This window comes from Leucopleurus acutus (genome assembly GCF_964270905.1).
Source record: "Leucopleurus acutus genome assembly, chromosome: 11".
NCBI classification, from domain to species: Eukaryota; Metazoa; Chordata; class Mammalia; order Artiodactyla; family Delphinidae; genus Leucopleurus; species Leucopleurus acutus.
Genome location: NC_139152.1, coordinates 31,109,308 through 31,134,134, shown reverse-complemented (window position 1 = coordinate 31,134,134; position 24,827 = coordinate 31,109,308). Strand labels below are relative to the sequence as shown.

At 48.1% G+C, this 24,827-nt stretch overlaps 1 long non-coding RNA gene and 1 pseudogene across 2 annotated transcripts; both read left to right on the top strand.

Annotated features, from left to right (window-relative positions):
• The first annotated feature begins 13,286 nt into the window (after positions 1-13,286).
• Positions 13,287-17,979, top strand: LOC309968206. Its single transcript, XR_014326567.1, has 3 exons — positions 13,287-13,367; positions 17,209-17,408; positions 17,880-17,979. It is a non-coding gene; the product is annotated as an uncharacterized lncRNA (long non-coding RNA).
• A 2,480-nt stretch (positions 17,980-20,459) lies between these two features.
• Positions 20,460-24,434, top strand: LOC309968332 (serine/arginine-rich splicing factor 3-like; annotated as a pseudogene). Its single transcript has 2 exons — positions 20,460-20,493; positions 23,628-24,434. The product of its transcript is annotated as a serine/arginine-rich splicing factor 3-like (transcript).
• The last annotated feature ends 393 nt before the right edge of the window (positions 24,435-24,827 follow it).

The following is a 24,827-nucleotide window of genomic DNA, read 5'->3' as shown; positions in this document are numbered from 1 at the left end:
ACGTTGTTGAAGATCTAACTCGGCTTGGTGGTCACATAGATAAGGATTGAGGAGTAGTCCCCTGGACTTGTCAATGGAGAAACCATAGGGGGCTTCAAGGAGATCAGTTTCATGAGAGTAGTGGGACAGAAACCAGATCGCAGTGTAGATAGGAGGGGAGCAACGCGGGGCAAGTCAGGAAATTGATGACAAAAGGAAAGAAGGAAGGAGTGGATGAAGGACAGGAGAATAGAATGGAAGAGGGCATTTCCTTGTGGCTCTTTATCTCTGGCTGGGAGGGGCCAACAGAGAAGGAGAGCGTGAAGATGTAGGAAGAGAGGGTGGCATCCTGAGCCCAAGGAGGACTGGCCCGTCTTCAGCTCCCACCAGCTGGATGTTCCTTTTCTCTAGCTTTCCACATAGGCTGTGGAAGTTGCCCCTTGCCTCCTTGGATCAGCTGCCATTGATTCGTTCGTCCTTTTCTTATTTCTCAGCACATCTGGGTAATAAGTTATGTGAAGACAAACAAATCAGCACTGATGGTTAATTTTCTTGAAAAATCCTCCAGGCAGGTACCATTTTGGAGAACTACATATTGTGCCTCAAAAAGCCAAAGTAGCCCATTTTTCCTCTCTCATTGGGAGAGATTGCTGTTTCTTGGAGAGCCCAATGAAGAGGGTGACTCGCACTTAGGAATAACGTTGCTTGAAAAGTGCAAAAGGTGAGGTAGTTTGGCTATGTGGGGTCTCTGAGGCCTGAGACTTCCTGAGAGATGGCAGACTCACAGCTCCCATTTCCATCTGAACCTGGGCTATGAGCTCATCAAATGAGATGGTAAATAAAGTCACTGACATGGTTTAAAGCATAATTTTGTTCTCTCTTTTTCACTCAGAGCAAATTTAATGGAATTTGTATACAACATATGGATGAAATATCCATACAATGGGGCTTGACCGTATCCTCATGATTCCCCTTCCCTTTTCTACATCTGACCCCTTTAGCTCTGCAGACTTAAACCCACACCATCAATCCACTCAGTCGGTCCACTGAGCATCTCTTCCTCCTTCGCATCTGGTTGTTGTCGTCACCTTGTTCTCCACTACCGCCTCCTGCAGTAGCTGTTAGGTCCAGGGAGCTTGGTTCATGGTGAGCAAGTAACTGTCAACTCCATGGACAGGTGGAAGTGACTTGGCAGCTGGAATGAGCCCACCCTGAGTTAATTATACCAGTGAGGGTCAAGGAGAATGGGGATGCAGATGGTCTGCAGAGTCCCGGCAGTTCTGAGACACATGCTCCTGGATCCACACATTGCTCCATATCGAGCCTTGCCTTTCTTCCTTCTCTCTCTTGACTGCATCCACGTTTCTACTCTCCTTGTCCCTTTAGGGGAGGGAGGCCAGTACCAGCCCAGGTGTAGTCCCCAAATGCTTCCTACTTCCAGGCCCTTCGCAGACTTGTATATCCACTTGCTTGGGTTGCCCTGGCATTCGTGATAACAAGTTGAGTGGTTTCTGCCCTAGGCTCTCTTTTCTGGGATCCTTCCTTGCTGAAATGTCAGAGGAGGCCATTTAGAGTGCATAACCGCCAGTTGACCCGAGAGCTGGACCTGGGCAATCAGAGACTCCTCACCCCCTCCCCTGACCTTGGAATATACATTCTGCCCACCGTTCCCACAGTGGGAACCATGTTCAAGGACTCAGCCTTGAGAGAGTAATGTGTTCTTGAAACCATGTGGACAGTATAGTGACTGAACCCTGTTAAGGTCTCTGTGTAAACTCAAGATTCTGGTGGGTGGGTGCTGAGATCTATTCGTCTTTCAGCTGACCAAGGCAAGCCTTGTAAGCAGGTTCCCTTGCTTGTTAAAACTGCCACTGACTAGTCTGGAGCAGGCTGCCTCTTTCTTCAGTCTCTCGTTGCCCTCTGTGTATAGGGGCCAGTTTTCACACCAGCATATAATCTTAATGCTTTGTTTTCTTCCAAGTATGTACAAATCAAATAATGCTTTTGTGATGAAAATTATACAACATTATGCAGAGAACCAAACATACTTTCAATTACATCTTTGATGTACTTACTAGTTGGTGTTAAATTGACATATTTCTTCACCCGTGTTCTTTGGACTGTTTTCTTCATTCATGTCTGTTTTTCTTCAAATGATTTTCTAGTAATTTATACAAATATGTGGATCTGGATAAACTAATATATTTTACTCTCAATTTCAGGTTGCATCCTTTGCTGTCCAACAATCATTGGAGTGCTGTTTTCAATATGTCCATGCAGGAATTCAAAATAACAAAAATGCTTTTGAAAAATAATGTCGTAGGTTGACAGAGTGGTTTATAAATTATAGAATATGTTTATGTTCTTAATTATTCATCACAACCCTGCTTATCATGGCTGGAATTGCTGCTACACCTGTGGGGTGAGCTGGGGGCTGGCTGTAGCCAGGCCAGGGTCCTGACTGGGCCACATACCTTTTATGCCCCAGCTAGTAACAGGGGCTTGTGTTCATGGGGGTAGCAGGGCTCCAAGAGGGAGAGTAGAATCATCATGGGACCTAGCTCTGAACTGGCACACCATTGTTTCTGCTGCCTTCTATTGGCAGTGGCATGTCACCTAACTTCAAGGGTGGGGAAATCAACTCTGCCTCTTGATGAGAGAAGTTGGAATGTCACATTGCAAAGAGTGAGGACACAAGGAGTCAACCTGGAGCCATTTTTGCAATTTGGGATGTGGCTTGGTGCCTTCCTCAAGGAGGTCGTCCAAAACCATTTTTCAAACATCCAAGATTCCTATAAATCTCCACCTCTGGTTTGGCGGCCCCTAAAAATTCCCAGTCAGTTTTGGTAAGGGGACACTTGGTGACAGTATTGTCTTTCGAAATGAGTAGTTCTGTTATCGACATTACGTTGCTCCCCATACATTATTTATAAGGTTTCCCTGTTTGTATGTGCAAAATATTTCTGTGTATATTTTGAGAAATAAATTGTACAGGCCTCTTTTTTATCTTTCACACACCCTAGAGATGTTATAGAGGCAGTCAAAATGTCCAAATATTTGAGAAATTGGAACAATCAAGAGTTCCCTGTATGGAATGCTGTTAACGATGGCAATTCCTGCTACAGTACCTTTCATCTGAGACACTTAGGGTCTGTTAACAGATTAAAAGTAGTAAAAGATGCCGGTCGAGAGAATTTTTTTTTTCATCAGACCAATAAAATAATATTTATTATTCATCAAGAGATTTATATAAAAATCTAGTTCTTTAGGTAAGCAGAAATGTTTTAAAAAGTAGAATGCACCAACTGGCCTCAGCAGATATTTTCATCCTCAAAGTGACCATCACCTCATTTCAACCTAACAAACTAAAACATTTTGGAAAATTACAAGCCAGGTGATTGTATCATTTCCATCTTTAAGAATGAAGAGAAATTAATATATGCCACACACATGCATTCATCCTAAGGAACTGGTCAGAATTACTGCTACTGAAGAGAAGACAGGAAATGAAGACTTCTTGGAGAGGGTGGTGGACTTCCATACTTCTTAAATAGACTTTGATGAATTGATCTTGTTTCGACAATAGTTGATGCTTTCAGCAGTTCCTTTATCCTCTCACTCAAATCGATCTAAATTTCTGAGGAGTTCAGAATGAATATTTTCATGGGTTAGCTTTCCAAAGTGTTGACTGGATGAGCAAATACAAAGGCAATCCTCAAGTTTCTTCTGAACAACTTCAGGCAGTATCAAGCAAATCAAAGCACAAAGCCATGGTAGTTGAAGCTCCCCACTCCCTTCTTTCGATTTCCCCTTATAAAAGGCATACTGGACATGCTGAAAAGTCTAAATAACTCAACAGGTCCTCAGAGTCCTCTGACACTTTATATTTGCATGTGTTGTTCAGAATATGTTGAGAGTTAGTTCATTCCTTCCAGTACCCAAATTTCTCTTACAAGCAAAGTTTTGATAGTTTTACTACCTGAAGCTACATTTTAAGAAATGATGTTTTAGGTGTTCCAATTTTAGGAGAAGTTACAATTAAAAACACTATCCATGTAAACATCATAGTCAGGAAGCAATTTGTATGGAACAGTATATCCTCTGATTTGATTTACTTTTTCCCATTGCCTTATTTGGAAGATGTTAGTAAATCTCCATATCAAAAAAATCTGGAGTTTCTTGCATTTCCCAGAAGATCAGAATTGAAATGACAGGTAGTAGAAGCATAGAAAAAAATGCCATCCTTGAGATTCCATTACAATTACTTAAAATCACAGATAATTCAGATTATCCTGAAAGACATTCTTTCTGCTTGATTTTTCTTTGGCCCATTCAATATATACCCCACACAAATCCACACTTTCTGGTTTGTGCCCAGTTTTCATATTAGACAGAGCCTGCTGCTTGGATTCTTTGTAAAATTCAATTTTTCGACTAGAAAGAACAATCCAGGAAGTAGACCAGTTTTTCCTTAGTTTCTTTCCTCCATCTGCAATTTTAGCTTTTTGAAGATAACCTTCTTTTTCAACCATCAGTTGTTCCAGTGGAGGAATGACATCTTTCAAGACATGCTGTGAATGATTCCTTCTGTGCCGGGATACAGGTTCAGTGACCTTCCCAACATCGGTGAGGATCATGGATTTACTTTGGCTCAGCCTGCTGTGATGGCTGTTGGCATTTTTGATTCTCATTTGCACAGCTCCAGTGCCTTGGCGGGTGGGATTCAGTGTTTCCACAGAGGTATCAGAATTTGTAGACTTCTGCATATTACAATGTTATCCACACACTACAGCCATAACTTTTGCAGTTTGAGGTGCCACAACAAAACGGACAGAGATTTATTTTTCCTTCTTCACAATCTCACGGATAGAAAATTCAGGTTCGTCCGTACGGTACATCTGGGCAACCTCGGACTACGAATTTTTTTTCTGGCACCCTATCGCTTAGAGGAAGCACTGCAAGGTTATGCCTTAGCATGTCCGATTGGCCGGAAGCACTACTCCGAGAGAATTTTCATTATCTTGTGCTCTGTAAACTTGGATTGTCATTGGTTTGAATGGGCCTGAAAATGCATTTTTATTACTAGGGGCATAGAAGCCTCTAGCGGTATTCTTAATAAAGCAAGGTGAGTTATAAGAAATCTGAGTTTTAAGCAATCATCTGATGGAGGGTCAATGTACCACACTCCATTTGAAGCAAAATACAATGTAAAAGTCTTACCATGGAAGAATATCTTTATATGATCGTTAAAAAATATATACTTCAAGAAAAATAAAGACATGACACCATATTCAGTTTAAAGTCAGTGACTTATAAGCAAAACAAAGCAAAGCAAAGACAGTCTGATTAAGGCCGTTGCATTGTTCTGGCATTTTTTAGGTCTCACCCATTTGTGTGGCCTTTTTAGAACCTAAAATTCTAGGGCACAGAGAACTTCATCTTGACATAGGACTGAGCAAATGCATGGAGCGTTTCTCAATAAATAGGCATTAAATTCTAAGTCCAGAAGGAGCCTTGAGATGCCCTCTCTTTACTCCTTGGTAGAACTGTTTTAACCAGCCCCCCAAAAACAGATTTTTTTCTTTAAACCTCAAAATTCACAGATTCCACAATCAGAACTTACTTCTCATATTGCCTTGTGGTCTGCTCTGGGCATCTGTCGAATGGTGTAAATTCTGCGTGGGAACCCTGGCCTACCCTCCAGGCCCACCGTTTGGGCTGCTGTGGTGTCATGCTGTGCTCAGGGGCCTTCTTCTTTGGAGGTCTGGGCTCCAGTGAGCCTTGTTCATGTTCTTTTATGGAACCTTGGGTGCTTGACCACTCTGACCCTCAGTCTCATTTGCAGGCTCTCGGGAGGATTAAAAGACCTCATGTGATACCCAAGTGACTGAGGCAGAGTAGGCTCGGGATGAATCTTTGCCTCGTTTTCATTAGCTGCGGAGAAGAGGATGACCCTAGGGATGAGCTACGTGGACTCCAGCTTGGTGCCTCTCCAACTTTAATATGGGTATGCCTCTCTTGTGGATCTTGTTAAATGCAGGCTGTAATTCAGTAGTTCTGGGTGGGGCCTGGATTCTGTGCTTCTAACGAGCTCCTAGGTGACGGTGACCCTGAGAGCAAGGGTCCAGCTCCTGCCTTTCTCCCTTCTTTCTGGAAGAGCAGGACGTCTGCCCCCCCAGGAGGAGAAAACATCCGCAACGTGACTACTAGTAACCAGCTTCCCTCACAGGCAAGGGACCTTTACCACTGCTCCCTACCATTTTGTCTGAGGCGCGGCAAGCCAAAACACTGACATGCTGAGGTTTGCAGCAAAGAGGAGGTTTATTCACAAGGCAGCCAAGCGAGGAAGTGATGTGACAATAGGTCTCAAATCCACCTCCCCAAAGGCAAGGGGATTGGGGTATCTATGGGATAAAGAATAAAGAAGCAGGGCAGTATGAGGCATGGGGAGCATGAGGAAAGGTGATTGGAAAAAGGTGTGCTCATCATTGTTCTGAGCTGGCGTAACTAGGCTACGGGGCTCAGCACATTCTCAGGCTGTAGTTTTCATCCCTCTGATGGCAGGAGGTCAAAAGGCACTGGCCCAGGTGGAGGATCGGTGGTCCTCTCCAGTCTTAACCAGCTCAGCCTAACTAGACACAGCTGATTCCAAGTTCCTGGCCAATACCCGGGGCAAACATCTTATTGCTTATGCTACATGCTGTTTGGAGGACGTGCAAGTGTTCAAGCTACCTTGAGGAGTGAAGACAGGATTTGACTAATCCTTACACATGGTTTCGCCTCCAGATGAGCAGAAGAGGCCTCTAGGCTGAATCTGGCTCCTGGCACCTGGAATTGGAGGCAGATGGTTTAAAAACAGGCTCTCCCACCCTCTGTGTGATCTTAGGTAGATAGACTATTGAACCTTCCTGTGCCTGTTTCTCCACCAGCAGCATGGGGACACTCAGAGTCCCTCTCTTGGGGGCTGTTATGAGGGTTCAGTGAGATACAGATGCATGCAAAGGCACACGGGAGACACCCAGTGTGTGTTAGCTTCGTGCTTACTTTTATTAGGAGACCAGTATTGTTAGAAGATTTCCGGTTTGGACCACAAATTAGATAGGTGGTCATTACTATAGTTTATGCAACAGCAATTCACATTACCATTTGCAAAAAAGCAGTTGGTTGTCCAGTGGGGATTATAAACATCCATTTACCATGAGCTACTGAACAGATACTTTACACAGTAACTACTTCAAGTACTATTTAAGATCAATTCTCTATGTTGTCTTAAGCAGTTGTTAACCCCCAATTTCGTGAATAGTACCAAGTAAGTCACTTGAACATCAGCTAGAGCAAATCTGTTTCACTTAGCAAGCCTAAAGCTATAGTTCAACAATTTTATTTACTGTTCTATGACAAAAATTACTCTCAACAGCTATGCCCTGGATAAGTAATCAGCTAAAGCTAGTTTGACTGACCAAATCTGATTTACTGAGTTAATAAGCCAGTTGATTTAGAAAGGTCTAATGTATATTTCTCATCCATTCAGCATTAAACTGTTTCCCATGCCTAAAATGTCTTTTTTCCCATTCGTACATATCCAAATTCCTACTTCTGTGCCATAGGGCTTGGCTGAACTACACCTGCCTTTAGTGAAAGTTTTCTCACCTGCACAATTGGAGATAATTTTAGTCTCCTCAAGACTCCCACGGGGTTACCTCTGTTGTGACACTTGATGATTTGGTGGCATATTTTATTTTATTTTATTTTATTTTAAATAGCCTCTAGTTACTCTGTGCACATCAAACAGTAAATGCTTTCTCCTAGTAAAGGTGCATAACAATTTTCTGAACTCTTCTGCTCTGGGCAAGATTCATAAATACACCAGGCAAACATAGTGAAAGAGGAGACAGTACTTGTGTTATATTCAGTTGGGTCTTGATACCTAAGTGTGACTCTTAACCAAGGATTATGCAGTAATTAAGGACACAGGTTAAAGTTGTTTAGAGTGTGTCCTAAAGTCTCACTGGCAGAATTTAAATCTCTACTCTGGAAATTGTAGACCTGAGACAAATTACTTCCCTAAACTTCATTTCCTACATCTGAGAAAGATAATAGTATCTACCTTGTAGTAGACTGAATAGTACCATTGCCCCCAAATGTCCACCTTCTAATCCCCAGAACCTGTGAATGTCACCTTAAATGGCAGAAGGGACTTTGCCAATGGGATAAAAGTAAGGGTTTTGAGATGGGGAGATTCCTCTGGACTACCTGGATGGACCCAGATGTAACCACTGGTGTTCTCATAAGAGAGAGGCAGAGGGAGTTTTTACTCCAAAGAGTATGTGATGATGAAGTTGGGGTTGGATTGATGTGGCCAGAAGTCAAGGAATGCTGTCAAGGAAACAGATTCTCCCTTAGAGCCTCTAGAAGGTGGATGGACGGCCTTGTCAACTCCTGGTTCCAGCCCAGGGAAACTGGTTTTGGACCTCTGTCTTCCAGAACCATAAGAGAATGAGTGTGTTTTGTTTTACGCAAGCTCATTGGTATTAATTTGTTACAGCAGCCATAGGGAACTAATGCGTACCTCATAGGAACTATTTCTCCAATTAAAATGTGTGACTGGAAACACACTTGGTGGCATGTCTGACACACGGTAGGTATGCTACCATGGGTAGTTCTTGGAAACTAAAGCCTTGGTTTTTGAGGAATCATCAAAACCAGTACAATGGTTGCCATGTTTCTCCTTGTTCATCCTGGTGACAAACCTGTAGAGAGAGCTCCATCCTTTCCCACAGGACGCCCACCCCTAGTACTTACAGGGAAGAGGTTATGTCTCACTTCAGGCACCTTCCTCTTTTCCTTTATACTTTTTTTTCATTAATCTTCATCCAACTGGCCTTTCTAAGTTAAAAAACAAACAAACAAAACAAAACCATTTCTCAATGGATTCAGATACTACCCCAAGTGAGTATTCCAACCATGTTCTTGTTCTTCCAGGTCTCATCACCAGAAATTTCTGAGCTGAAATCCTCTCTAGTTTCTAGGATAAGTCATTTTCTAATTTCTCCCTTCTCTAGTTCAGAGTCTTGTCAGTTTAGTCCCTTCCCTAACCACAACATCTATTAAGGTGACACAGCAAAGTGATGAAAGTCTCGACGGTCTGGTTTTCATCCTGGGTTTCTGCCCCCTACTTACTGTGTGGCATTAGACAAGCTATTCAACCCCTCTGGGCCTCAGTTTCCCCCAAAAAAGGTGAATATTATGAACATTACCTACCTATAGGGTTGCCATTATGAGGATTAAGTGAGTTAATATTTGCTAAGCACTTAGAATATTACTTGTTACAGTCTAAGCACTACAGTTGTGGTTGTTAATAATAATAAATGCAATTCCAAGCGTATAACTTACTCAACTTTCTGTCATAACTTTGAAGTGTTGGTCTATCTGTTGGCCAGCATTGCAGGTAAATGAGTCGAGGCATGGGCTGAGGCATTGCTACCAGTGAGTGTTGTGTTCCCAGAACTAGGAAGAGCCGTGTGAAATAGGTAGTGGTTCTACTTGGAGACGGGGCAGACTGGAAAATGACAGCCCTGGGAAGGAGGTGTGGTGTCCATAGGTTTGGTGTCAGAGCTGCTGCCTGCTGAAGCACCGATGCCAGCCTAAGCCGTAAATGGGGGGGGGGGCCCTGGGGAAAACAGGGGCAGAATGGAAAGGGAAAACAGGGAAGAACGGAGAAAGATAGCCTAGGGAGGAGGTGTGGTGTCCATAGCTTCGGGGTCAGAGGTGCTGTCTGCTGCAGCACCGATGACACCTGAAGCCGTAAATGGGGTGCTGGGGAAAAGAGGGGCAGAATGGAAAGGGAAAACAGGGGCAGAACGGAAAATGGTAGCCTGGGAAGGAGGTGTGGTGTCCATAGCTTTGGGGTGAGGTGGCTGCCTGCCTGATCTGAGAAAAGCGAGTGACAGTGGGAGAGCTTCTCCCTAGCTGCTAACTCTTCTCAAGGTCTAGCAGGCACTGAACACTGGCCGGCTCAGCCTGGGTGTTGACATTGCATTGTATGTGTCACAGAGCAAGGGCGGGCGGGTCAGGGGGTGGGCTGGGGGCCCCACGCAAGCCCAGCCCCTGGAGAAACCCGGCCCAAGGGCAAAGAGCCCGACCCCTTCTGGACTTTCTAGCGGCTGGGACTTGTCGCTGTGGGTGGCAGGTGTTTGGCACCGGATGGGCCACCATGCAGAGACTGTTGGGGACTGTGGAAGCCTTCTCCTCCAGAGCTCACCCTGCCTGGGCACCAGCTCTGCAGGCCCCTCAGCCCTGGGTATGTATCAGCCAGTCCTTCCCCGCAACGGGGCCCAGAGGCCAGAGCCTGCCCAGAGCTGAGTGCAGGAGGCACCCAGAACGTGCCAGGCTGTGGCCCGCCTCCTCCGTGGACCTCCCCAGCTTGTCCGCGAGCCCTGGAGACAGGAGCGCCTTCTCCAGGGCTGCTGAGCTGCCAGCATCACCATGAGCCATGCGGTGAAGGTTTCTGAGCAGGGGATGCAGAGCCCTGACCCGACTGGATGCTGCACCCCACGATGTCCCTTCCTGGCAGGTAGGTTCTTTTTCTTCACTTGTTTTTCAAAATTTGGTAAAAGAACATTTAAACCTTCGACTGTTCTTCAGGGTATACAGATGGTAGTGGCTTAGCCGGGATTCGAAGCAAGCCTGTGTGATTCCAGAGCTCGTGCTCTGGACTCTTGTGCCTCCTTATCATATATGCTTCATGTGTTACTTTCTCTTTTTTTTCTTGAAGTCCTTATGATACTTAGCCCTAAGTGCCATACCTGTAATGAACACATACACTGCCCTGTAGGAGGTGTTCTTTTGTTCAACGCGTGAATTGGTCATCCACCACACTGGGTTCTAATCTCAGAAGATAGGTCAGGGACCACCAGTTGTCAGCATAGCACCATCCCACATTTCTAATTGAGGCTTGCAGCCTAGATTTTTCCCTTTGGTCTAGTTTGAAGGATCCGGGTATGTAAAGCTTATATTCTAGATAAATCAGGGGCTATCCTGAAAGGAATTCATCAATGAATTATTCTGTATGGATTAGAAACCAGTTTCTCTGGCCTTCCTGGAGTATATCCAGTAAGGCATCTCATTCATGTCTGGAAAGCAAATATATCATTTATTGCAACTTCAGCATGGAGCGATGTATTGGTTTAAAATAAAGTACGATCAACACAATTTGGTCATTGTGAGTATGCTGGCTGGGTCCACTCTTTACTACACATATGTAACTCTAGAGCTTCTTACGCCCCATAGAGGAGACATACTCTTGTGTGTCTAGGACAAGGGAAACATGTGTTGTTATTCAGGAGCTGGAAGCTACAGCATGACAGGAAAGAATTGAAAAATCCTGGTCTTGGTCTACACATCACTTTACCTTGTTCAAATCTTGTTTCTTTGGCTTGCTTCATTGGAGTGTTTTCTCTCTTCTGGGACTGACATTGTGTGTTATATATCAGGCATGTAACATGAAGAAGTTTCAGAACCCAGAATCATATAGATCAGTAAAAATTGATATATTTTTGTTTATTTAAAATCACACTGGGCATAATTCATGTATTCCAAAAGTAGTTTGACCCTCTGCTCATGAGATTCTTTTTATGGTATGTCAAAGCAAATTTGGACTTCCATCCCCAATAAACTTTGAGGTTGGAGGACACAAAAGCTTTTGCTCAGACTTAATTCTGTCTGAAAAAAAAGGGTAACTATTATAAGCCCTTTCTAACCTCTCCAGGAGCAGAAATGATTTACAACTATGGCATTGAACCCTAATTTCTTGATCTCATTTGAGAAGAGTTCAGTAAGAAACAGTGTCTTGATTTTTGTTTGTTGGTTCCCTTTTTTCTTGTCTTGCTTACCAACAATCCACTGTAATACATGAGTGAGTATGGCAGCAGGCTGAGTGTTCCCTGGAGCTCATTAAGTGAACGTTTTTTCCTAAAATGACTTTTGTCTCCTTGTTTTCAGCCCCTCTTCTTTCCTCTGTCCTTTACTATAACCAGGGCTCAGCAAAAGCTGACTGGCTTTGTGCAGACCCTACTTAGGGTAGTCTTTTCTTCATTATTTTATTCATGGCCCCTCCGTTTCATTGTTTGCCTTCTCGAAATGTGTTGAAATCTTTCTGTGGTTGATGACTTCCACAATGTCTTGGCTTTTATTGGTTGATTAATTTTGGTATTTCTGCAGCTTTATTTAAACATGGTTTCAGGAGGACCAGAAAGTAAATATATTTCCTAGTCTGCCATCTTGAGCTGAAAATCCCTGTGGATTTTAGCATCCAATGTTCCCATGGGTAAAAAACCCAACCTTGGCATTAATAGATGTACACTCAAGATTTCAGCTTTTCTTGAGCAATCACTAAGGATTTAATATGCGGTTACTTCTAATGGGAAAATAATAACTATCTCATGGCGTTGACTGGAGGATTAACTTAGATAATGGACAAGAAAATGCTTTGTAAGGTTTTAAAATCTATAAAAAATGTTTTTTGTTATTATTTGATTTGTTGCTATTTCAACTTTAGCTGACAGTTGTTTGTGACCTTGCTTATGTGAGAAAATGCCTTCTGGTTTATTGTTTTGAAAGCCAGATTATATTTTTCAATAGCTCAATGGAAATGGCATCATTTGTGAAGTTGAAGGGTGAAGGCATAAATGTTTCTTGACATTTGAATCAACTATTGGTCTTCTGGGGCTTGTCCTTATTCTCCTGCAGTCTCTGATCAACATGGCATCCAGAGAGATCCTGTTAAAACATAAGTCAGATCATGTCACTCAAGTCTCTTCAATGGCTTCTTCACAGGAAAAGCAAAGTCCTCAAAGTGCCTCCACAGCCCTAGAAATCTGGGCCTCTGTTTCCTCTCTGACTGTTTCCTTCTCCTCTCCACTTTGCTCCCTCTGTTTTCCACACACTGACATCCTTTCTGCTCCTTGGATACTCCGAGCCCACTCTTGCCTCATTGCCTTTCCATCTGACTGTTCCCTCTGCTTGTACTATTCACTTCCCAGATATGCACCTTGCTCCCTCTCACAACCTTAGGTTCCCTCGTAAATTTTATCCTCCCCAGAAAGCCCTCAGTGATCACTTAGTTTCAGATCGCAGCCTCCTCCTACCAGCTAACAATCTCCATCTCCCTTCCCTGCTTGCTGTTTTTCTCCAGCACTTACCTGATATACTAGTTATTCTACCCATTTATTCAATTTTTATTTACGTATTTACACTTATGATTTTATATTTGCTTCTTTACTTTTGTCTCTCCCTTCAGCTCGAGAGAGGCTATATTCATCTGTGTTAATCACTGCTGTGTTTCCTGAACATGCCTAGAAAACATACTGAAGAAGGGTGCCTGAAATTTGGTAAGGGATCCATCAATTTTCTTGGCTGAATGAAGAAATATGTTCATAAATTAATGGACAAATCTCTGGGGTTTCTGAATTAAGGACTAATGGGAAGAGGAAGGCAAATGGTTGGGACAGGGTACTGCAAGAAGTAGTATTTGGAGTACTCTGATAGCTATCCTAATAGATAACATTTTGTTCTTTTAAATAGTTTTAATGAGAGAGCTGGGAACTAGGGACACACAGCATCGAGGTTTTATAATGCATTCTGTAGAGTTCTTTTCAAGTGTGTTCAAATATCATTGAAAATATATGCATGCATATAAACCTCTGTTACTTTATTTAGTGCTTTACAAGAGCCCCTCAAGGAAGGGGTAGTAGCAACTATCAGTATCCTTCTTTTATGATGAGCTTAATTTATTCAAAATTACATCGTAATTTATTTGTAACTGTGAAACTAGACTTAGTTATTTAGTAGACCCCCCCTAGAAACCTATGACGTTAATAAAACCAACAAAAATGTGTTCAGTTTCCAGTGATACATACACTACAGACTCAATTATGTGTCATCCATTTTAATGAAGGGAAGAAGTGACTTAACAAACACAGAGCAAACAGAATATGAAGTTTTGTCCTCCATTAATATTAGTAATGGATAAAGTGGGCTCCAACGCCTTCAAGGTAGCTTGAGACCCATCATCTCTGTCATGGACAGGGGGATGCTCGGCCAGGATGTCTTTCTCTGTCACTGAGAAAAATTTCCATAATATATAATGATACTTACTGAAACAGATATGGGGCATTTGGGTAATTAGGAATCCGTTAGCATATTTTTCCGGAAGCCTTGACTACAAAACGAAGATAGTAGATTTGGATACTTCCAGCTATGCAGAAGTTGTTTGGGTATTCATCTTTATGCCGAATGAAGTAAGCTTATTTCATCTCTGCAGCTTCCCATATACCATTTTCCCGCCTGTTTTGTGTTTGGAAAGACTTTTAGAAATTAAAATTCAAGTTAAAAAGTGAGTGACGGGCTTCCCTGGTGGCTCAGTGGTTGAGAGTCCGTCTGCCGATGCAGGGGACACAGGTTTGTGCCCCGGTCCGGGAAGATCCCACATGCCGCGGAGCGGCTAGGCCCGTGAACCATGGCCGCTGAGCCTGCGTGTCCGGAGCCTGTGCTCCACAACGGGAGAGACCACAGCAGTGAGAGGCCCGTGTACCGCAAAAAAAGGAAAAGAAAGTGAGTGACAACTTAAATGATAATATGGACTATTTTGCTGACTTACAAGAGCATGCAGAATTAAATATGACCCAGTTGGAATGTTAATTTTATTTTAATGTGTATATTGGGGTGGAGTCTTAAAGGTGCCAGAAAACAAGCATTCACCCATCCTGTTTGGAACTGCAGCACACAGGCACCTTCAGTTACCAGTTCTGTTCATTCCACAGAATCATCTTGGGAAAACATAACTGTTTTTTATGTACCTGGTATATATCTTAATTAGTTTAAGAATTTCCCAAATACCTGTTAATATGTAGTTCTCCAATTCCAATCTTGCCACGTCCTGTACCAGTGACACAGCACATAGAAGTTTTATTTCTCTTTCTTTCTCTGGGTTGTTGAGAACCCAATGAAAGAACAATGGAATGGCATCAAAGAGATCAGGGTTCTTGACTCAGATTTGCCATCAAATAATAGTGTCCTCTTGGGAAAATTATAGTTATTCTAGGCCCCTTTCCTTTTCTTTACTTTGACAGAGCTGCACTAGATGACCCCAAGTAACACTGCACTCTTTGCAGTAGTAGCTTAGACGTTATTGGTTTTCTGAAACAAATGAAGACAGTGACACAGGAAGCTGTGCAACATCTCTGTAACTATGTTTTCTTAGAGTTGCCTCCATTTTACAGATGATAAGATGGCTGAGCACAGAAGTGGGTGTTTTGACCAGAGGTTCCAGAGTAGATGGAACTGAACCACAAGTTTCCTTCATTCCTGAAGTTCACTTAGCCAAAACATAGGCTTCTGAATATTAAGCTGTAAAGCATATTATCAGTATGCTTTAAAAGAAGCGGTTCTTCTAGGATTTCTAATTAATAGCAGGCGGTTTTGAAATTCTTAGAAATCATCTAATTTTGTGAGATTTACACTCTATTTTCCTGTCAAGCAAGTTGTATTAGTGCCAGACAATCACCTGAGCTTCTGGATGCTTCTCTGAACCTCTTGAATTTTTCTTCTTGCTATCTGAAATTCATGCCAGATAAGCCTTTTTGTAGAGAGCATGCACAGACTTGTCTATTTTCATATAAGAAAGCGATGCAGTGAGCCAGGTCGGGGGTTAAGCCCTCATTCTCAGAGTGGTGTTGAGCTCCTGGTGAGATATTATCATCATTTCCTCAGAATAGAAAAGCAGTTATCTCAAGTTTTTAATGCCATTAACTATTTATACATTTATGTATAATACATATATTTATTGTACCTACGAGGTGTGCTCTCTTTGGGAAGTACAAAGCTATTTGAGACGTAAGTTGTTCGTTTTTTTGTTTTCCCACAAATACTGTGACCCTTTGAGCAGGAAGGTCTATGTTTTACTAACATCTAGAACAAGCAGCTAACACGGTGTCTAAGATGTAGTCAATAAATATGAAATAGGTAAGTGAACACATTTTTAAGGAAGGGCCAGGACATGAACAAATAGAAAATTTTCATTTTCAGTCACAAAGCCACAACAGACATAAAAATGATACAGACAACAAGTGCTATGGTCATTCAAAGAAGGCATAGAATTGATACAACAAGGATCTCCTCTATGGCACAGGGAACTGTACTCAATATTTTGTAATAACTTATAAGGGAAAAGAATCTGAAAACGGAATCACTGTGCTGTACACCTGAAACGGACACGACATTGTAAATCAACTATATTTCAATTAAAAACCAAACAAACAGACAACAGCAACAACAAAAAACCAGAGAGGTCATAGAAGTTCTTATGAGATTCCAGAAGAGAAGAGAAGAGAAGCCAAATGAGGACGGGAGAGGCTTTTGAATCAGTTCAGAGGAGAAGTCACAGAGGAACTAGTCTTTGATCTGAACTTGAGATTAAGATTAAGATGAATTAATCTGAATTAATTAAGATTGCAACACAGGGATATTACAGATGAAGGTAATCACATAAACTTACTATACTGAAACTTGCAGAGGTTATGAGTATTGTTCAAGATCCCAAAGCAAGTGCATTGTGGAATCAGAATTTTAAGTGAGGCCTAATGAACTAAAAACAAAGAAACACAGAAACAAGCCCTACCTGTGACACCACGTTGCCTTTGAAGTCGTTTTTTTTTGGCGGGTTGGCAGAAACTTGTTCCAGTGTTTCTTGCAGGAATGACTGGCCATAGGACTGGGCGTCGTAGCTTCCTGCCAGGCGGCCAAAGGTCGCAGGCAGGTGGGTCACTGGGACACACGCAGAGGGGCTCCTGCCCGGCTCCCTGGCCGCTCAGTGCCCCTGCCCCAGAGCGGGGGTGGGGGCCCGAAAGCAGCCTTGTCTGAGTCCCCTGCCACTAGAGAGAGTATTGGCCCAACACTTGTAGAAAACGGGGACCTCGCTGGCAGTTCAGTGGAGGAACACAAATAAATCTTTGCCGACTTTCTGCTGAAGCTCACGAGGGTTCACTCCTAAGCCTCTTACAAGGTCAGCTGCCGAGGCTGCAAGAGATGAGTCAGGGCTCGCCCTCCACCACGGAGAGATCGCTGGTTAAAGCGCTCACGAGGGAGTGAACCGCGTGTCCGCACCGACACGCATGGGCAGACCTCGTCGATGCCTTCTGTTCGGGGTATGAAGCCCTCTCCTGCCTCTTCCAGGCTCTCTAGAAAGCATGTGCAGAGCCTCCCACCCCACCCTCGGACTCCGCGGGCCACAGCTGGAGGGACCAGCCAAGGAACCGTGGCAGGAAGAGGCCAGAGGTCAGCGGGCCTCGGCCGGAGCCCGTCAGTCGGTCCCCATTCACACACCGCCAGACGATCCTCTTGATCTGGGCAGTAGCCGCCAACCGACCGCTGAGGTGAGCCCGGTGCGCGCTTGGCTACCTGGCATGGCTGGGAACCCCAGGATCTCCTGGCAGAGGCGGGCATTCTCCTGGGCCGGGTCCGCGGGCGTCTGCGTGTGCAGGGCCTGAACCACCTTGGCCAGGACGATCTGGCACAGGTTGAAGAGGCCTGGGGGGCGGGAGGAAGGAGACGGGGGGCTGGCACTGTGTCCAGGCCGTGCTTTCCAGCCGGGCAGACCGGAAGCCCCGTTCCCTTCCCTCGGTCCGGCCGCATCTGGGTTGGCCTCCCGGGACTTGATGAGCTTGTCCAGCAGCTCCTGAGGGACGGTGCTGCCCGTGCCCCACCAAGACTGGCAGCAGCGCCAGGGCCTCACAGGGCACGGCGCCCCCGGCCCCAGAGCCTTCCCTCTGGTTCTCATCACCGACTGTCACCAGACTTGCATGCAACGTTCTTTTCTTTTCTCTTGTCTTCTTTACGTCCCTCAGCCACGCAATGCGGTGAAGCCCTGACGCTCGCTGCCGCGTCGATACACCCTGAGAACACGATGCTCAGCGAGAGAAGTCATACACAGAAGGACACACAGGGCGTGACCCCACTGAGGAGAAACGTCCAGAGCAGGTAGATCCACAGAGTCAGCGAGTGGGTTCCTGGTTGCCAGGGGCTGGCGAGGGGACGGAGTGATAGCTAAGGGCGTGAGGGACATTTTCGGGGTGACGGAAATGGTCCAAAGCAGTAGTGACGTCTGTACAGCTCAGTAAACTGTCCCCACACGCCCCGGTGCAGCCTGTGAGAGCATCGCTCTCAGGCTGAAGGGCTGACCACAGGAAGACTGAACGAGCAGTGGGTCCTGGCCCCAGACGCTCAGCTGGCGCCCCCCACGTGGGGAAGTCACTGGGACTTGCTGAGCCTCCACGGAGACTGGCAGCAGCCCCCGAGCTCACAGGGCACTGCGCCCCCGGCCCCAGAGCCTTCCCTCTGGTTCTCATCACCGGCTGTCAGCAGACTTGCAGGCAACGTTCCTTTCTTTTCTTTTGTCTTTTTTCAAGGCAACTCTTGAGCACATGTATTTAACATGCAGGGAACCAGCCCTGACTCCTTGATCTGGGTCTTCCAGCCTCTAGAGCCTCGAGGACATCCATTTCCGTTATTTACGCGCCCAGTGCCTGGGGTTTGATGATGGAAGCTGACACCGAGGGCGTCACCACGTGCGGGGTGATGTCAGTGAAAGAATCCCATGGCGAGGGCCTGCCTGAGGACCACGCACGCCCGGGCCCTCCCCGCCCCCTGCCTGCAGCCCTGCGCCTGGGAGCGGAGCTGGTGCATCGCGTGCCCGACGTCGTGGAAGTTGGTCTCCCGCTCATCATGCTGCAGCTGGGAGGGCAGGTTGGGCGTAGGCTTGGTGAAGTTGGCCACCATGGCCACGATGGCGATCTGGCAGCTCCCATCGTGCTGTAGGCAGCCCGGCTGCAGGCCGAAGCAGGCCGCGTGTCCGGACTTCCCCACCCTGCAGAGGGACGTGGATGGGGCCCCGCTTCCACAGAGGAGCCCCGGCCCACGGCCGACAGGTTCCCCCACGCACGCACCGAGGATAGAGGTCAGGTAGAACTTGCCGATGGATGACCTTGCCCGAGGCCGCGTCCCAGACCACTTAGAGCCTCACGTCTTCGTGACACATGCTGGTGCCCTCCTCCAGGTCGAAGGTCAGCCCCAGCAGCTCCTGGGAGATGCCCAGCAGCCCGCGTGTGAGCGCCTGCATGGGGAAAGACTCATTGAGCAGGTACTGGTTCACGTGGTAGCGCGTCTCCTCCCCCTGGTTCATGTAGTAGCGCAGGTCCCAGGCGTTGATGGGGCCGTCAAAGTGCAGGCCCCGCCTCTGGCACTCGGCCTTCTTTAGCTCCAGGATCACGGCCGCTCCTGCTCCCCGAGGGGCTTCAGCTTCTGGGCCAGCTCACCTGCGGGCGGAGGGGAGAGGCTCGGCTACGTCCCTGGGGCGGCCCCCCAGCCACCCCCGACCCCGTGCCCCTCGAGGCAGAATGAAGGGCCTGGGAAGGTGACCCCCAAGGGCTGACACAGTGGGGTCTCAGGCAGCACCACGTCCGGTCAAGGTCCGCCTGACCCCGTCCCCACTGGGACTCAGGGGGAGGCGGTGTTACCTAGGACAGTGGCCACCACCTGGCTGGTCTTGTCCATGTTCATCTCCAGCACGGAGTCGGCATGCGTGCGGAACCCCAGCAGGTTGGACTTCAGGGCCTGCAGCCTCACCAGCTCCCTGAGGATCACGCAGTTCTCCTGGAACCCAGAGACGGAAGGCGCTGGGGACCGAGGGCCACGCCCTCCCCGCGGGCCCCGGGCCAGGTCTCTGCAGGCGGGCAGGGCTCCCAGGCCACTGGCGGGCACAGCCAATCCCCCTCCCTCCTCCTCCTGGCCCGGATTTCTAGACACTTTGGTGCTGTCCTAACACGTGGTCTTTATTAACACGGGTCCTTTTGGAACTGGCAACGGCATGAACGTGATGGGCTCTAAGGCCAAGGGCAGGAAGAAATGCGGCCAGTCTTTCCAGGAGCCACCAAGGGGCCTCCCCGGGCTCAACAAGACAAACACGGCTGCCGTGCAGACAGTAGCTCAACCCCACGGCACCCGAACACCCAGCCCCTGGACGGTGAGACACCTGTTGCTGCAGGTGGCCCGTGGCTCACTGATGAGGCCCGGCCCCAGGCGTACGCCACCTTCTCTGGGGCCACCTCTCCGGTCTGCAGTGGGGTTCTCCTGGGAGCCCCCAGTCACCACAGGACCAGCGTGGCCTGTCTGTAGCCCAAGAAGGTGGGGACACAAGACTGTCCCCCGTGCCCCCCCCCGCATCACCCGCGAGGCCGAGCGAGCACCAGTGGTGTCTGCGGGGAAGATGAAGGGCTCACGCACAGCCCCCATCCACAGAAGCACAGACTGCAGCCACATGCGCTATGGAACAAACACAAGTGTCCATGCAGGACCCGATGTCTGAATGTCAAGGCCATGCCCGGGCCACAGTGAGAAGGTGCATCCCCCATGCAAGCCACAGAGAGGGGATGGGGGGTCCATCTGCGATTCTGAGCTCATCGGGTATCACCCCAGAGGGAGAGGGAGAGGAAGAGAGGTAGACAGAAGTACAGAGGGAGAGAAAGAGAGAGGGAGGGAGAGACGTCTCTCCCTTCCCTGGGGGTTCTCTAGTGCAGCCAAGGCTGAAAACCACTGCATTTTGGGAGATGGGTCCTCGTGGAAGAGTTAAATAGTAGCTCATGGCATTATCGACACATACTAAAAAGGCCCCAAATCTTGGGGAGTCAGGGAGGGGAGTGTTGGCTGCCTCATAAACGAGGAGAGATTGGGCATCAGGGGAGGTGCCTGTGCAGCCTGCGCCCAGGGCCCCGCAGACTTCATCTCCCAGCGGTGGTCCTGGGCTGGAAGTCAGCGGGGAGGTCAGGCTGTCCAAGCATCAACGTTGACTTCAGGGCTGATCTAAAAGGCGCCTGGTGTTTTTTGAAGCAGAAAAAAGAGAAAGGAGTAGGGAGAGGATGGGAGTGGGAGGGGGAGGGAGCCCCCCTCCTCAGCACTTGTACCGCTCTCCCTCTCTCTCTCCCTTTCTCCCTCTCTCCCTCTACCTCGCTGCCTCTCCCTCTCCCTCTCCCTCCATCTCTCCCCCTGCCTCTCTCCCTCCCTCTCTCCCTGTCTCTCTTTCCCTGTCCCTCTCTCTCTCTCCCTCTTTCCTTCCCCCTCTCCCTCTCCCCCTTTCCCTCTCCCTCTCCCCCTCTCCCCCTCTCCCTTCCTCTCTCCCTGTTCCTGTTTCCCTGTTCCGCACGCTCTGGCTCTACCTCTTTCCCTCTCCCTCTCCCTCCACCTCCTTCCCTCTCTGGAGAGGGAAGGAGGTGGAGGGAGAGGGAGAGAGACATGGAGAGGGAGGGGGAGAGGGAAAGAGAAGGGGGAGAGGGAGAGAGTGATAGAGGGAGGGAGCGAAAGATGTCTCTCCCTCCCTCCCTCTCTCCCTCCCTCTCTCCCTCTCCCTCCCTCCTTCTCCTCCCTCTCCCTCTCGCTCCAACTCTCCTTCTCCCTCCGTCTCTCCATCTCCCTCACTCCCTCCCAGAGAGGCAGAGATAAGGCAGAGGGAGAGAGGGAGAGGGAGAGATGGAGGGAGAGGGAGAGGGAGGGAGAGGGAGGGAGAGGGAGAGGGAGAGAGGGAGAGAGAAAGAGGTCTCTTCCTCCCTCCCTCTCCCTCTCCCTCTCTCCTCCTTCTCTCCCTCTCTCCCTCTCCCTCTCTCTCTCCCTGTCCCTGTTTCCCTGTTCCAGTCTCCCTCTCCCTCTGTCCCTCTCCCTTGTCTCTGCCTCTCCCTCCATCTCTCCCTCTCTGAGAGGGAGTGAGGGCGAAGGAGAGATGGAGGGAGAGGGAGTGACAGAGGGAGGAAGAGGGAGAGAGGAAGGGAAAGGGCGAGGGAAGGAGAAGGGGAGATGGAGGGAGGGTGAGAGGGAGAGTCGGAGGCGAGAGGGAGAGGAGGGAGGGAAGAAGAGACCATTTTCCCTCTCCCGCTCTCCCTCTCTCTCTCTCCCTCTCTCTCTCTCTCTCTCTCCCTCTGTCCCTCTCTCCCTCTCCCTCTCTCTCTCTCTCTCTCTCCCTCTGTCCCTCTCTCCCTCTCCCTCCATCTCTCCCTCTCCCTCTCTCCCTCTCTCCCTCTCCCTTATCTCTGCCTCTCCCTCCATCTCTCCCTATGTGGGAAGGAGTGAGGGAGATGGAGACATGGAGGGAGAGGGAGAGTTGGTGGAAGAGGGAGAGGGAGGAGAAGGAGAGAGGGAGGGGGAGAAGGAGAGAGGGAGGGAGAGAGGGAGAGACGTCTTCGCTCCCTCCCTCTATCCCTCTCTCCCTTTCCCCTCTCTCCCTTCCTCTCCCCCTCCCTCTCCTGCTCTCCCTCTCCCTCTTTCCCTCTCCCTCTCCCTCCACCTCCTTCCATCTCTGGAGAGGGAAGGAGGTGGAGGGAGAGGGAGAGGGAAAGAAGGAGAGGGAGAGCAGAACAGGGAAACAGGGACAGGGAGAGAGGGAGGGAGAGGGAGAGAAGGAGGACAGAGGGAGAGGGAGGGAGGAAGAGACCTCTTTCCCTCTCCCTCTCCCCCCCCCTCTCCTCTCCATATCTCTCTCCCTCTCTTCCTCTCCCTCCCTCTCCCTCCATCTCTCCCTCTCCCTCTCTCCCTCTCCCTTGTCTCTGCCTCTCCATCTCTCCCTCTCTGGGAGGGAGTGAGGGAGATGGAGAGACGGAGGGAGCGGGAGAGTTGGAGGGAGAGGGAGAGGGAGGAGAAGGAGGGAGGGAGAGGGAGAGGGAGGGAGAGAGGGAGAGAGGGAGGGAGGGAGAGAGGGATAAAGGGAGAGAGGGATAAAGGGAGGGAGGGAGAGAAGGAGGGAGGGAGGGAGGGAGAGACGTCTTTCGCTCCCTCCCTCTATCCCTCTCTCCCTCTCCCCCCTCTCTCTCCCTCTCCCCCGCCTCCTGCTCTCTCTCCCTGTCCCTCCACCTCCTTCCCTCTCCAGAGAGGGAAGGAGGTGGAGGGACAGGGAGAGGGAAAGAGGTAGAGGGAGGGCATGCGGAACAGTGAAACAGGGACAGGGAGAGAGGAAGGGAGAGAGGGACAGGGAAGAGGGACGGGGGAGGCGGGAAGAGGGAGGGGGGAGGCAGGAGAGAGACGGGGGAGAGGGAGGAGGTAGAGGGAGGGGGTGGGGAGAGGGAGAGGGATGTGGGACAGCGAGGGGGAGATGGAGGTGGAGAGGGAGTTGGGAGAGGGACGGGGAGAGGGACGGGGAGGGGGGAGAGGGAGGGGGCGAGGGACGAGAGGAAGCAGGGAGAAAAGAGAGAAAGAACACACCATCTACATTTCTGTCAAATGACACCGGGGATCCTTACACAACCAGGAGAAAATAACACAGCGAGGCTCTTTCTCAGCTGGAACTGGAACTGGAACTGCAGATGGGGCCAAACACCACCAGGGTGGCCACACATGTCCATCTGCCGCCCCAGCCCCCCGAGTCTGGTCACCAGGGCTCTGAGTGTTTGCTCCAGGGACCTGGGGTTCACCCTGTCACCCTGGAGGTCGGGCCTAGACAGCAGGGCCCCGGGCTGGACACACAGGGGGAAAAGCATCCCCACAGGACAGCTTGTGCGAGCCGATTCAGCTGCGAGATTCTAGAGGCCCGGGATCACCCTGTGGCCCATGAAACCCAGGAGCCAGGAGGGTCTTGCATCGGGATTCCTGTCCATTGGACTGTAACGTTTATGTAAGGAATCTTGGAAACAGTGGTAACAAGACTGAATTCGAACGAGCTTTAGGATATTATGGACCACTCCGAAGTGTGTGGGTTGCTAAAAACCCTCCCGGCTTCGCTCTTGTTGAAAATGAAGATCCCCGAGATGCAGCGGATGCTGTCTGAGAACTAGACGGGAGAACACTCTGTGGCTGCCAAGTAGAGTGAACCTGTCGAATGGGGAAAGGAGAAGTCGAAATCGTGGCCGCCTCCTTCTTGGGGTCGTCGCCCTCGAGATGATTATCGGAGGAGGAATCCTCCCCCTCACCACACATCTCCAAGATGGAGAAGCTTCTCTCGCAGCCGGAGCAGGTCCCTTTAGTAGATATAGGAGAAGAGAGAGATCACTGTCCCAGGAGAGAAATCGCAAGCCGTCCCGATCTTTCTCTAGGTCTCCTAGCCGATCCAGGTCAAATGAAAGGAAATAGCAGACCACTTTGCAAGAGGAGTGGTGCACAGGAAATAACTTCATTTGACAGGAGTATGTACAGAAAATTCAAGTTTCGTTTGAGACTTCCGAAGCTTGATGCACTTTTTAAATGTTTTAGCTGTTCACATTTGTTTGTCTCTTGGGACAGTGACACATAAAGGTGTCATTCTCTATGGTTTGAAATGGGTCATATGAGGCATGTAATATGAAGAATTGTTTCTTTACAATGTTCTCTTAAGCAAAATTGAATTTGCTTTGAATTTTTGGTCTTGCCTAGACTGATAATAAAACTCTAACTCCTGCCCACCTAAAGTGTGATGTTTATTATTATGGAAACAACACTGGCAAACATTGAAAAGACTTTCTGTAGCTGGGATATGGTATGCAGCTGTAGTTAAGCAAGCAGTCTTTAAAAGGTGCTGTGAACACAAGCCAGCAGGTAGAAATGAAAGCCGCACCCTTACCCTAGATTAGAGGGTTAAGAATTCCACTAGTCTTCACACTGGACAAGAGGTTGTCCAGTGAGTTTAGAATCTAAGAAGTTTCAAGGAAGTTAGTTTCCCTTTGAGTTAGGTCATAAGTCCCCTCTGTGATTGCTGTACATGAATACATAGCTCTTTGTAGTGTTTTTTGGAAGTTGAGATTATCAAGATACCAATGTCTTGCCAGATGAAGAGTATATTGTAGAGC